The sequence below is a fragment of the Struthio camelus genome, chromosome Z (genome assembly GCF_040807025.1).
Source record: "Struthio camelus isolate bStrCam1 chromosome Z, bStrCam1.hap1, whole genome shotgun sequence".
In the NCBI taxonomy this organism is placed as follows: domain Eukaryota; kingdom Metazoa; phylum Chordata; class Aves; order Struthioniformes; family Struthionidae; genus Struthio; species Struthio camelus.
Genome location: NC_090982.1, coordinates 62453853 through 62467570, shown reverse-complemented (window position 1 = coordinate 62467570; position 13718 = coordinate 62453853).

Below are 13718 nucleotides of genomic sequence, written 5' to 3'. Positions count from 1 at the left end.
ACACACAAATAGATATACTAAAGAGCTTGCAAGAGACTTACATTTTTAACCAGCACTTTTTGTTGAGCTTTAATGAGCTTTTTGACATCACCCTTTCATTTGTGTTGTTTTTCCATATCTTGGTGGCTGATTAATTTATCTTGTTATATCAAGCATGTCTATCTATCTTCTTTGTTGGTTCTTGTTCACATTTTCAAGCCTGTTTTTACTGCTGTGACCCCACAGAAAACAGAACAGCACAGATGGGGCTTTTTTCACCTAATTTCAGTGTTTTACCCTGTACACAGCCTTTTAAACGCGTTCCATTTCAAGGGCTGACCAAACTGAAGTGCACCTTGAGCTCATTCTCTTATGAGTCCCATTTTGGACGAGACTGAACACTTTTCCAAACACAAATGAAATTTTGCACTGAAATGTCCAGGTCACTGAACTGTGCTTGTTCCTTGTAGTGGTCATTTCTCCTTTAATACTATTCTAGGACAGAAATTGAAGTATTGACTGTGCTTGAAATACTGACCTGAGTCACCACCTACTCCCTTCTCTTTCTCCCAGTCACCCTTTCCTCCCTCTGTGAGCAACCACCTGCTACTAGCTTGTGGGGCAACATCAGACTGCATAGGAATGTACCATTACCTAGAAAATAGCCTAAAAAGCCTTCACTAACCTTAAACTGAAGTTATAAAATTTATATATAAATATACTCTGCCTATACAGCTACAAGCCATCTATTACTTTAGCGTAGCCTACCCACACAAAGGAAGCATACCAAAATAGTGTAAAATACCCCAGCATAGGCACAGATTCAGAGCCAGCTCTCTGCTTGCAGGTAACAGCAGGGAATCCAATCACAGGGCCACAGAGCACAGCTCTCCCCTGCTGTAACTAAAGAACTTGCACACAGCGCCAGCTGGCTTTGGGCGCTCAAGTTACAACCGGTATTTGGCAATACATCACCTTCTGCACAAAATCAACATAGTAAATCCCCTGTGATAAATCCAGTGATCAATAAGACAAATATACCCTTTTGAGACACATTGGTTCTGGCCGACTCATGTTTCCTCCTAATTCAAACTTGCATCTACGTACAACAGCATTAAGCCTTTGTCCTGATTCACTTCAGCATCCAATTCCTTTCTCAAGGCTTTTGCAATCAGGTGCAGATTATGCTTCGTAACTGTCAATACCCCTCCTTGCAGGGGCTGGGTGAATGCAGGCTGTGTCATAGGACAATGTGGACAAGTTGACAGTGATTGGGAAAATCACTGCCTTCCTCCCCACTTGCCTGGAACATGAGAGTCTCTTAAGCTTTCCCTGTGCTTAAGAGCACAGTGGGATAGTAGGTGTGACTTGCATGCAACCATGCAGGAGCAAGAAATGTCTGTCCATGACCATTAGTCTGAAATACAAAAATTAACTGAGATCTCTAGGGTCAAAGGCTGCAGCGACATGTTTTCCACTTCATGCTGATTTCAATGGCATGGAGGATGTTCTCCACCCTCTAGGGCTCAGCAACATGCAGGACATGCATGAACCCCTAAACGTCTCCTGTAAGCTTTCATTACTTTGTAACCTGACGTCCTTTTGCTGCTGTAGTTTCCTCCGGGTCCCAGAGAAAGCATCTCTGTTTAGCACCATGGTCTGAGGCACAGGAAAACAGGATTCCCTTTCTTCTACAGGTTTTCTCTGGCCCTGGGCAGGCCACTGAGTGAGTTGTGCCCCAGTGCCTCCTCCCTTTGCTTGTCTGGTATCTAACTATACACCCAGCAGCAAGCTTCTTAGAGCAGATACAACTGATAACACTGCTCTTTGATGGCAAGGAGCTCCTCTGCGCTGTGAAAGCCCCCTGGCCCATACAAGTCACTGAGCACTGCTTGTCCAGGTGCTTGGCCATGTTGCAATGTGCGGGCAGCCACCAAGGCAGAGCTCGCAGCAGCTTTTTCATTCTCTCTGCTCTGTCTGCATGCTATGAGCTCAGACGGGCCAGTCTTGAGGTAATTTGCAAGTAAATTCAGCTTCCTTATCACCAGTGTGTTGGCAGAAATAAATACCTTCCAAAGAATGCAATGGGAGGAAAACTCCTGCCCTTGGAAAACTGTCTAGCTTTATTGACCATTCCTGAGCCTTGCTGATACTAAATCAATACGCAAAGATAAGGTGAGTAAGGTTTTCTCTGAGTCTGTGCATATATAACAAGAAAAATTTCCTTTGGTCTGGGGCTGCCCCTTAGTGTCCTGCTGAAGAACTGCTACCGAGCACTTCCAGATCTCATGCTAGCAATGACTACCACAGTTATTCAACCTGCAGGGCTCAAGAGAGTCAAACTTCTACCTGACCGCTTCACACTGTACACATAGATATTTCACTGCTGCGTATTTACAACAAGCTTTGCTATCATAAAAGGTCTGCACTAACTGCAACAAATAAAAAGAGAAGTAATATCATTAAAAATTAGGGAGAAAACAAATAACAATGCCCATGGCTTGTTAGCTAGAGCTCTAAGTTCTGCAGAGAATTTAAGTGCTTGGGCCTCTCATAGGTCAATGTTAAAACAAAGGGATATAGAAACCAGCCTGAAAAACAGAACTGGTGGGAACATGACTAAATACAATCTACTGCAGAAAAGCGAAGAGAAGTCACAACTCAAATCTACTGGCATTCCCTGAAGGAGTCAGTGAGTGGGTGACTTCACTGATTACAGTCTCCCTTTATTACTGGAAAGCAGTCCCTCACTCTGAAAGAAATGAGGCTGCCATGGCATTAAAGGAAAAGTCTCACATAGATAAATGACTAACTGAGAGATAGGAAATAAAGACTTCATTACTAGTTTTTACAGTGAACTGAAAGGACCAATGGAGCCCTACAGAAACCTGTGCTGAGGCTAGTGCTATTTAACACATTCGTTAATGATCTGGGAAAGGGAATGAATAGTGAAGGGATACAGTTTTTAGCTGCTATAAAGCTATACAGAGGGACAAATCTGAAGGCCAGCTGTGAAGAATGCAGAAGGACCTCATGGTACTAACTGGATGACATAAAGCGTCAGATAGATAAATATGAAGTGACATGGGGAAAATCCATTTTTTGTACACCAGCATGAGCTCTGAGTTGACTGTTAGGATTCATGAATGAGATTTTGGGATTATTGCAGATTTCTATGAAAATGTCAGTCCAGTAACAATCTGAAAACAACCAGTTTTAGGAAAGAAATAGAGAACAGAGCAAGAAGCATTCTTATACCATTACATAATTTAGGAAAGAAATAGAGAACAGAGCAAGAAGCATTCTTATACCATTACATAATTTCAAGGGAAGCTCACTTCCTCACTATCATGGTAATCCTGGTCATCTTCATTAAAAAAATACAGTAGCATTAGATACAGAGAAGAGCAGCAAAGATGATCAACAGTATGAAACAGCTTCCATATTAGAAACAACTGCATATGCAAGGGCGCTTCAGTCTGCAGAAGAAGGATATAACTGAGCAGGGATGTGAAAGAAGTCCATACATTCATGAATGGCATGGAGCAGGTGACTAAGGAGTCATGGTCTTTTCATTCACGGTCTTTTCCAATACAAAGATAAGGAGACATAAAAAAACAAGTTCAAAACAAACAGAAGTAGATTTTTAGCCCGTGAAATTGCTTGCTATGACAAATTCCCAGGAAATATTTATTGAGGGCTACTAAATACAAAAGCATTTGTCGCTGAGGCATCTCTGAAATACAAATCACTGCAGACTGGGTGAGTATTCTGGGGAAGCAACACCTTGTCCCACTCTAACCCTCTTTCCTAAACATCTGCTATCACCCACCGTTCCTAGCAGGCTAGAAGCAGTTTTTTTTCTGACATAAGAGGTCAGTTATACTCTTACATAAAAAAAAATCTCAACAGCAATGTGGGAATAATGCTAGTTCCAACATACAGTTTCTTTCATGGAGGGCTGTGTGGTTATAATAGCAAAACTGTCCCAGTAACATTGCAATAGGGAGAAAATTCATTAAGAAGTCCAAAGTAGACAAAACAGCCATAAACGATTCCAGAACCAGCTCATAACAAAGCAAAACTCCATAAGCAGAAAGCACTCGTAATCCTCCCAAGATGCTGTCATTGCCATTTCAGCTGCCATCGCTCTGAGGCATCTGCTCTAGATAGGCGAGTTCTTGATGGCTCTAGGAACGGAGCTGGACTAGCACTAACAGTAGCAACGCATGCCTCAGCAGGAGCCAGGCTGATCACAAAGAGCTGATGGAAATGGAAAGCCAGAGGCAGAGTCTGTGAGGTAGAGTTGGTTTAATTATCTTTAAAAGACAAGGAAATTAGGTGGTTGTTCCATGTTTAATGAACACCATAACTGATGACGTGCATGAGAGAACCAAGGAGAGCTGAGATGGTGGGAGGAACAGAGAAAGCCAAGTGGCACCATTTCTTCTTCATATCTTGTAGTTTAGCTAGAATTTGGAGGGTTGGATATTCTGCTTCTGTTTGGAGGAGAAGCTGAGAATACATAGCCTGTGCAGATACACTCAAGTGACGCCTAGCTCGCATTGCCCTGCTACGGGGCCTCCCTCTCTCATATTTGCAGTGCAGCACCACAGCATCTGGCTGCGCTGCAGCTCACAAGCCAGCCAGCCCCACAGCTGGTACCTCCTCTGAGCCACAGTCTAGAACAGGGCCCCTTTGCATCATGCAACGTGATGTGCCCTGACCTCCTGGGCACCACGTCAGTCTCCTGACTCACACACTGGGCACAGTCTTCTGTCTCATACTGCTCTGCTATATCACATAACTCAGTTTTGTTGCATCTGAGATGCCGAGAGTCTGGATGTGAGCCCAGGCTCACGTGGTGACAGGGGACATACCTGCTTTCCTGGCAGTACACCCCCGGGCAATACACCTGTTTCTATGAAACAACGGCAGACTCCATGGTCCAGTGTTTTCCAGGACTGGCCATGACCAGTGAGTTTTATTTCCCTCTCTCTCTTTGCTGTGTTTTTCCTCACCTTCTGCTCCTCCCAAATAAAACGCCTGTACAACCTTTCAGCCCCTGCATTTGCAGAAAGGGAATCCCACATCTCCAAAACCTCAGCTTCAGCAGAGCTCATTAGGTCTCATTCTGCAACAAGGAGTTTTCTAAGAGGTGGTATATCATCTCCCATGATCTTGCTATTCCATAGGTGTGAGACCTGTTTTATATGACTGATCTTAGCCATTACCTCACTTTCAGGTCCAGCATATTAGATGCACAGAAGTAATCTGAATTGAACAGATTTCAGTAAACATCTCTAATCCATTAAAAAAGACATTAGATAAATGTTGGAGGAGAAGAAATAGACACAAGTGTCTAAAAAACTATTACTTAAACAATACAAATCACAGTTAAAACATATTATTATAATTTGGAAATAAATTGGAATAAAATCACTAAAGAGAATTAAAATGGGTGAGTAAAAGTTATGACAGATAGAAAGCCCACAGAACAATTATCTGCTTTGTCTATGTGCCACTAAAAATAGTCATCATGTCTGCTGTGGAAAATAGAGCAATCATGCACAAATCCACTTAGAAATTTGCTGCTCTGTTGACTTTTAAAAGGATGAGTAATGTCTTATTGCTCTTACTCTGTTTTTTTCAAGTATCCCTATAACAAAGCCTTGAAAGAGATGGTCTTATAGCCAGACAATTTCTTTCTCACCTCCTGTCCCCCATGCTGAGTGATATTCCACCTTTGATCAGTGGGTCTTCTCTTTACTTCAAAAAGCCACATTAAAACTGTTTAAATTCTTTCTCAGTCACAGAATATTACAAAAGTTGCATTCAGACACTGATTCTTGTGAGCTTTCTACACTTGTTATAAGCAAGATTTTGATAACATTTATATTGTACCTTCTAAGAGTCATATTTCTCACTGAAAAGAAATTCATCTACAGTTAAAACTATATGAGCTTGTTATTTGCTTTTCAAGTATTTGACCAAAGACCTATAAAAAGCTACAAAAGGAGAATGTCAATGACTGATATTATACAAAGCATTTTCCAACTTAAGCTTTTAATTTCTCTGCAAATATTTTTATACCTTGTGCAGTGATTTTAGAATGAAATCAGGTTTTTCAAACTAACCTTTGCAAACTAACTTTTTTGCCAGTGCTTAAAAGGTTCCCTCTGGTATTTCAAAAGAAGGCAGGACAATCCATTGAAACAAATGCCAAGTCTGGTATTAAATGTGATTTTTAGATGTGCTTTTGACAATACAAAGCACTGCCACCCCTGGACTAGAAAGTGTGATGATGATGATATCGCCATCCTTCCTTGCTCCCTTTTTCCAAAGAATTCTTTGTATTAGGAAACTTTTGTTTCCTCAAGAAACACTTCAGTTCAATGGAACAGTAGCTAGCTCTCTTTCACGTGGTTAATCTGCAGATCCAAGTTGCCAGCAGATTGCTGGGGGAAAGTATGTGCTACCAACCTTTTTTCCTCTGTGCTGAGTTGGGTGTTTAATTTAAGTATGTTTGTTTTAGCACAGAAAAATAAGTATCTCTGTTCTATGATGGAAGGAAGTAATACATACCACTCGGGGCTCCTTGGATTCATACTTTGGCAGAAGTATGGCATAAAATAGTATCATATGACCTGTGGCAGCTGCACTGTACTATAATTCGGGTACCTTTATAAATTTTGCTGGCATAGTCCGTCTTCCTAAGGTCATTGAAACAGCGAGTATAACATGCACTGATAATGTTTATTCTAAAGGGGCATCTAACTAAAATTACATCACTCACTGAGTAAATGAACAGTAACTTTCTAATAGCCAAGATTACAGCTGCTCTTAAATGATGATATTACAAGCATTAAATTTTTTTGTCTGGGTGTTCCCCGTTCTTCATTCTGCAGAGTTCTTGGTAGCTATGATGACCCTGGCTAAATGCGCATTCAATTACAGCCACACACCTACCGGTCAAGGAGTGCTCTCTCCAATGGCAAACTTCACACAGGGGGTGAAAATAATGAAAAAAATCAACTATTGCTGAAAAAATTTCCGCGTGTCATATTATTTCAGAGAGCTGGGGATTACAGGAGATCAACAATAACACCTCCTCTTGTTCAAATAAGACTAGGCTTAGAAGATTTCAATTTGACAGGGTTTTAGATTAAAAAAAAAAAGAGAGAGACTGGAAGATACCATGAGAATATCCTGCTTCAGAGGATAGAGATCGCTCCCAGGCAATCTGCTTCCCCGATCCCCAGCTTAACAAGGATATTTAATATCATCTGTTAAGTACTTCTTCTCCTTCTTTAACATCAGATATTTTTGTGTGTTTTGAAATGTAGCATTACAAGACTATTTGCACAGCACAAGAAAACCTGGAGTAAGACCTTCCCATTTATCCGTTTGTTAAAGACAATGTGCAGTATTAGCTAGAAACAGAAGAGGGAGCTTTCAATCACAGTATCAGCTCTTTTTGCTGTTTTTAGGAAAACAAAACAAAATGTGATTGTCTGTTTAAAATTTCATCCCCTCAAGCTGCAGCTGAAGAACAGTGTTCTCTGTCAGATCCTGAATGTCACTAATACTACTGGACTTGGACAGAGAGCTCAGCTGAGACCTTACATGCGCTTTTGCCCTTTGCCTGAGAACTCACGCTCCCATGTCATGCTTTGTGCCCTTTCTCCGACGATACGGTACTGAGAGATTTCCCTGTGCTACAAATTTTCCCAAGCTAGGAAGTTAATATGCGAAAGTGAGGGTGCAGATTTACAGTGAATGTAATACTGCACAGAAACACCCTGCACCGAGAGCCAAGGAGATACCTACTAATACCTCAGACCAGCTCAGCAGCCTTGGCTCATTGTATAAGTGAAAGGAGAGGTGGATGCCCTGGAAGGAAGGAGGGAGGCTGTTAGGTTAGATGTGCTGAATTGCCCTTTCTACCCATACAGGATGCCTAGACACCAAAACAGAGAGGTGCAACTCCCCTCCCCTCCCGACTGGAAACTAACTGTGCGGAGCTTGCTCTGCTCTGAAAAGGGAATAAACTACCCCACGCAAAGGGACTCTGGGTTCATTCCGGGAATTAGCTAGTATATGATACCTGTATAGGTCAGCACCCGGTTAGGTATCTCCACTGTGTAGCCAAGCTCCCCAAATGGCTCTCAGGCCTCACTGCCCTGTGGACCCCCTGTTCCTTCCTAGCAGGTCTGTCAGGTTTGGTTTCAGCATCTCTGGGGATCCTGTGACCAATAGTGTGCCTATGGCAATTATTGTTCTTATTTTGTTTAAATGTAAATCTCACGTGAAAGAACAAAGGATTTCAAAACAATAGGGCTGCTGAAATCTTTTATCTAAAGCCCTACTATCTTGATTTGAGGTGTGGGCGGTGGAAGCTGTGGCCTGTAGCAGCAGTGTTGGGCACTGCAATTTCCCTGCTTCTGGCAGAGGTGCTCCATGCTGTACCATGTCCTAGAGCCAGGCCCTTCCCTGTTGGCATGCCAGGCCCCACCATTACATGGAGTTACCAAAGAAGGCCTTGCTACTGAGGGCTGCCATGGGCCAGAGCCTCCACACACTGGCTGAGGAGAGCATTCTCCTCCTCATACGGGCAGTGAGGGACTCGAGGGACTCCTCTATGTGCTGCCTTGGGCAAATCAGGCATCTGCAAGCAGCCTCTTGCTGTAGAAGCAGGGGCAAAGTCTTCCTCCAAAACATCATGACCTATTGGTGGAATGGATGCCCACCACCTCATATCCAACACTATTTTCAAGCTCCCTAGCCAGCCTGAGAAATGTGTTCATGCCCCCCTACACCAAAACAGAGCCAGAACAGACAGAACTGTCTGCACGGACTACTAGTCCGAGTTTCCTTCCTTGCAAAGAGGACTGGAGTGAGGGTCTTGTCAGAGGTGAAAGTAGGGTCCCATATGCCAGAAATAGGAGAAAGTGAAGGATCTTAAGTGAAGAGTGGCCTACTGTACCCTATTCTACGAAGGTGAGGGAGAAAGGAGTCACATCTTGTGGAAGTGCCCAGTGGAAGCTGGCAACATACTAAAAGTATATTTGCTGTTTGCTCCTAGTAGGTCAGGCAGTGCTACCTTGCATCACTGTGGTGGTCCAAAGGCCCTCCTCATAACAGGCCCCAGGGCCAATGTTCCCTGACTTCAGATGGGATAAGGACTTGTGAAGGGAAATGTGGGATTACTCTCTCTCTCTTTTCTCTCTCTCCTCCCATCCCTGCTTCTCTAGCACCTGCTTAGCTACTGCACAACATTTAATTTTGCAAAGCTCACCTTGGGCTGAATATTTTCTACACTGGAGCCAGCTCTACATCCTTCAATAGTAAAGCAGAGCAAAGCCATCTTCACTTTTCAGAGATATCAGCTAGAACAGCTGAGGAATATCTTACCAGGGATCACCTTAGAGAGTTCCTCTGTGCCATCAGTGAGTGACCCTGCTCATCAGATACCCATGCGGGTGGACACACTGGGAGGTCAGCGAGGCTCCTCAGGCTCACCTGCTGGCTGGCAACAACTAAGACATTTATTCAGGAGTATCTTACCAGAACCACTGTTTTCTTTCCTTGCCTGTTTCACAATAACTCTACTAATTTAACTGTACACAGCCACATAGTGAGCTTCCAGGCAACCAATCCAATATATACACAATGCAGTACTCACAAATTATTACAGAGCAGTTCCACAGTTTCATTTTGGAGTTGTATTTTACCACTAAATCACTGTACACAGCAATAGTGTACACACCCTCCACCCATCTTGCAAATAGCATCACGACAATACAGCCGCCTCTGGTATTACCAGCTGGCCCAAGGTGTACTCCAGAAGTGTATAGGGAGACATTAGTGATTTTGACTTTGCTCAGTTATCCGCTCACAGAAAACAAACAGGTTTGCCTCATTGGGATTTGAAGATCAATTGTCAAGGGGTCATGGCATGTCAAACTTTAAGCATACACTAATCCTGAGTCACTGCCAGGCAAACTCCAGAGAGCACTGGAGCGTGGTGTTCCCTTCCCAGCTGACACTGCTGATTGACTAATGTATTCCTTCTTATGTCCTTCATCATATCCCGCCTTTCTTTTGGGAATGCATGCACTCTTTGGGACTTCTCCTTCTTCAGAAGTCTCCCTCTACTCGTTGCATCTTTTTTTTTTTAATTCTTATTTATGTTCTATGAGCTACTTATTTCCCTCATTCGCTTTTATTCAGTAGACCAACCTTTCCAAAGGCCCAGTGCAAATGTGTTTTACTTCCCCACATCCTGCAGTGGATTTTGTGACAGAGTAGTCCCTAGCACAGACATTGAGCAGGGGGAAAGCACATACCCAGCTGCTAAAACACAGCACCAGAAACACTTATTGTCCTGTATTCAGACACAATGCAGAGAATGCATGAATGCTGACGACGTTCTCCACTGCAGAAATACATCCGTATGTCACTTCCCTCCTGTGTACACCCAGGCTCTGAGACTCACAGGCACTCTAACGAGGAGGAAAAAATAAACCGTACTCCAGGCCCAAACTTAAATGTGCTGAACACTCCATTCCCAGCAGTTTGCTTCTTGAAGTTGAAGCACAAGGTTAAAGTGCAGTCACTGAAAGAAGTGTAACTGTTAATTGCAACAGATGGGCATCCACCCATGTGCCAGCTCAGGCTTCATTCTCAGCCAGAGCACTTGTCACTTACGGCATGCAAAGTTTGGCAGTTAAGATCCTGCCAACCTTAAGAATTTTTACATATGTCGATTTTCAGAACTGCCATCAATGAGGAACAGCTTCCCTCTCTGTTCACTGTTTCCACAGAGTTGTCTGCTTTAACTGACATGTCATTCGGGCTGCCTTACACGGAAGCAACCACCTGACAGAGCTGAGGTTTGTTACCCTCCTGGGTAATTTCTCTTACCTCCCACAGGCAGACAGGTCACATGCAGGCTCTTCTTCTCCCACTCTTTGTTGTCTTCCTTCATTACACAGATGCTCATTAATGCTGGCTACTGCATATTATTAACTTCTTCAAAACAAACAGAGGAATAAGGTTTAGTCTATGTGATGAGTGTGCTAGGCTGTACAGATAAAGCAGCAGAACTGTGCTTCACAACCAGCATACTAATCCCACGGAGACCAGGGGAGCAAGTCGTACCAGTAAAAGTGCAGTCTCTGCGTTACAGCCACATTAGGACTCTTGCTAACACAGCTCTGGCAATCAGCAATCACGCTTGTTCTGCCCCTTGGGCTATCTATGCTGTGAGATTGCTGTGGCAAAGCACAACATCTAGGTCAGCTTTCAAGATAAGCTCACTCAGGTAGCACACAGCATTCAACAGTTGGCAGCATATGGGATAGGGAAGCAGGGTACACAGAGAGATAGAAGTGGAGACACCTGGCCCAGAAGCACAGTCAAATTTTAATTATCTTTGTATTTGCATATATATCTTTGCAGCCACTACATTGAAGTACAGACACTGGAGTTTGGCTCTGACAGAATTTGTTAGCTCAGTTACATCAAAGATACTCCCAGGTAGTGCTAATAAATGTTGGCAGCCTTGAGACAGTCCTGTTCCGGTGCCTCTGCACGACCCATTGCAGCACTAACGATTCCAGGTGATTTATGAACTGCAGTACAGCTATGAACCCAAACTACCTCCATGCAGGCACAGCACTGTGCATGAACCAGATATGCCTTTCCCCCTTCCTCTGGCCACCCAAGAACCAGACAACCAGGGAAGCTGGTGCAGGCATACTTAAATGACTGTGAAGCTTATGTCATGCAGGCTAGCGCTGAATCAGTTAGTCCTACAAACAAGTCAGCCCAGCATCTCTGCACTGCACCCAATGCACCCTTCACAATCACTGGTTATTTCTGTATTATCCAAAGTACCTCCACCTCCTTTGGCCTAGATAAAAGAGAATTGACTACGTAGTCAGCTCGTTGTACTGGTCTTGCCAGCAAACAGCACCTGGAGAACGTTTATCTCCGATCCTACAGGTTATCATTCATGAGACAAAATATAGGTCCATAGTCTCTTCTGGCTGTTTTTGAGTCAAAACGGCCATAACTATTCTGCTTGCACTGAACTTAATGTTGTTGCTGGATATTAACTATGTCCAGAGTGCACATACCAGACCAAATGCTTCTCCAATGAAACATGAGTCTCAAAGGCCTCTAATGGTAGGTAAGCATTACACTACTCAATTCCCAGGACAGTTGCACCACTAGACACGTGTTACGTGTCTTCAATCATTACATCATTATTAGCTAGACAAAGCAAACACCAAAATCGTTGGGCCTGGATAGTATTCATCCAGGAGTCCTAAGAGAACTCAGGGACAAAATAGCTGAATTACTAACAAAGCGTGTTACCTCTTGGCAACATTTCCAACACTGGAATACTGGGTGCCAGTGCCATTATCTACAATTTTAAAAAAGGTCCAGGGAACTACAGTCCTGCAAGCCTAAAATCTGTATTTCACAGATCAGTCATTATTATAGAGTCTATAACAAAGGACAACATTAAGGAACTTCTGGATCTTCCTGGGAAGAGTTACCATGGTTTTTGTAAAGGGAAGTCTGGCCTTAAAAACCTTTTGCAGTTCTTGGAAGAGGTCAGACACACGAAGGGAAGGCTGATCCAGCTAGTATAGTCTACTTGGATTTCCCAAAGGCTTTTGACAAAGTCCCTCATCAAAGACTTTTAAAGAAAACTAAGCAGCCGTGAATATGAGGGAAATCATCTCACGGATGAGTAATTGATTACAAGACAGGAAACAAAGGGTAGCAGAAAATGGTCTGTTTTCACAGCACAAGATCATCAGTGGAGTTCTGGACCTGTACTCTTCTGCCTATTCACAAATGGTCTGAACAGGGTTGAGCTGTGAGGTGCGAAAGTCTGCTGATGACACAAAGCTATTCAGATTCAAAATAGTAAAGGCTAAGGCAGGCTTCAAAAAAATTACAGATGAACCTTGCAAGACTGATTGAGCAATAAACTTGCAGATGAAGCTCAATAAAGATATCCTTGTGGTATTACATAGACACACACAATTCACAGCCTTTACAGCATACAATTTGTAACCCTTGGACTCCTGGCAGAACACTGGTAGCATTCCATCACACAGATAGGGCGCCCTTCCTTTGTGTTACTCATTACCCTATCTACAACAGGAAGCACATGGACTTGGCTTTTCAGCAAGGGAAAAGACATTCTCGTACTCTGTTTATTGTACACACAGGATAAGGGAAGAGTTCAGCTAGCAGCTTGTAAAGATGGCACAAACTCCTTTCTTCCCAAGAAGTTCTTGCAGTCAGTCGTCGCCTCTTATTTACAGTTATTTTCCAGTAAAGATGCTTGGTTGCACCTGTAGTTCGGTAATCAATAAGCAATTACTTCCCTGCGTTTCTGTCAGCAAACAGGAAGAGTAAACAGCGTTCATATCTGAGAAGTGTGCGTGTACCACACAATCTAAAGAGTTGCGCACTCTCTGCCCCTCAAACAGACATCAGTTAAGATAATAAAAACTGTTATTTCAGATTGAACTTTTGCAATACCACCACAGAACATCCTACTCTTGTGGTAAGCATCCGGTAAGAGTCAGTAGGCAAGACTGCGGCAAATAAGTATTAAATAAGCCCTAACTTTCCTTTGAAGAGAAGAGTTAGAAGTACTTCAAACAAACCTCTGTATCTTTGCTGTGTGTGAAAAACAAACTACTGAAACT